This window comes from Arachis duranensis, chromosome 2 (genome assembly GCF_000817695.3).
Source record: "Arachis duranensis cultivar V14167 chromosome 2, aradu.V14167.gnm2.J7QH, whole genome shotgun sequence".
Taxonomy (NCBI): domain Eukaryota; kingdom Viridiplantae; phylum Streptophyta; class Magnoliopsida; order Fabales; family Fabaceae; genus Arachis; species Arachis duranensis.
Window position 1 is genome coordinate 83662137 of NC_029773.3, and position 1612 is coordinate 83663748.

Below are 1612 nucleotides of genomic sequence, written 5' to 3' on the forward strand. Positions count from 1 at the left end.
AGAGTTTTTCCGCAAAAAAAAAAAATCTGCGGAAGATTTCAAATGTGCTTCAGCTATTTTATATATTTTTTAATGTCATATTATTTAGGGAATTTAAATATAACCAACTTGTTAATATATAATAATTTCAAATACATGGTTGAATTTGTTCAAAGAAAAAAGAGAAAACAAAAATAAAAAACAATGGTTTGCATGATATAAATCAATAATGCAGGCATGTGGAACATACATTCATTCTTTCTGTGTTTAATGAGTGAAATGCTCTTATTGCATGTGAAGAAACCCAATAGTTAGAATGCATGATATTCAATCATCAATTTATCAAACTATCATTATTCCTAAATGCAATTATGCATATCTATTACTTCTTTAATTTTAGTATTACTAACCTCATGTATATCTAAAAATAAACAAAATAATATTATTAAATTACTATAGTTTACTAAACTATATATAGTAATTTAATTTAATAAGTAAATTGAAATTGTTACTTTAGTATAAGTAAAATATTTTTCCGTCCCCTTGAGAAAATACATTACATGGCATCATTTGATCTTAGTAGTTAAAAGGTCTTCTTTTTGGAAAAATAAAATTACACTCACAGCATTCAATGGAATAAACTAAAAGTAGATAAATAAATTAAACCGAGTTTACTAATACACTCGGATTATTGTATATTTATATAGAACCAAAATTGGATCTATAAAAAATACAGTCCATAAAAAAAACAAAAAACAAAACATTACTCGGAAATAAATATCTATTAGATATTTTATGCTACTATATATATATATAATGACTTAAAATATTCAAAAATTTATTTTTTAATACATAAATTTTGTATAACTTCTGTTAGATAGATAATTAGGGTTGCGAGCAACATAAATAATAGACGGCATTCTAAGTCTACTAAAACAAAAAACATTCCACCCCATTTATTCACTATAATCTTAGGCTCTCATCTTCTGCCTTTCACATTTCTCTCCTTTTACCGTAACTGCTTCGCTCCCTATTCTTTGTGGCGCCGTCACCAACACATCTCGATCACCGCCGCCGCCACCGTCTGAAAAAGCAACGCGTCGCATCGCAGTTGTACTTTCTTTTTCCATGCATCGCGCTGTCCCTATGCCCCATGCAACTGACGACGCTGTTGCACCTTCTTCTTTCTTGCGTTGTGGCCGTTGCTCTCGACGTTACTAGTATACCTTCTTCTCCATGCATCGTGCCGCCTCTGTTCTCCTTGTCACTGCGTGCCTTTTTCTCCCCTCCGTGATGTCACATCGTTGTTGAGTCAGAGGTCTTGTTCCGCCACTACTCTAATGTTGTACCTTTGCATCCCCTCACTTCCACGCCGTTGTGTCGTGTTTTCGCCACTTTCATCGCGTGCTGCTTTACTTTGTTCACCCAAATAGTATGATCTAAATAAACATCCACATTTTAGTGAAAAGAATCATCCGTATACATAGTAAAATGAACATCTTGCGGAGCATATGCATGCAGAATCAAGCGAATCAAGTAAAATACCAATAGTATACTCAAATAAACATCTACTTTAGAATGAAAAGAATCATCTACATACATAGTAAAATGAACATCCGACTTAGTTAATAAG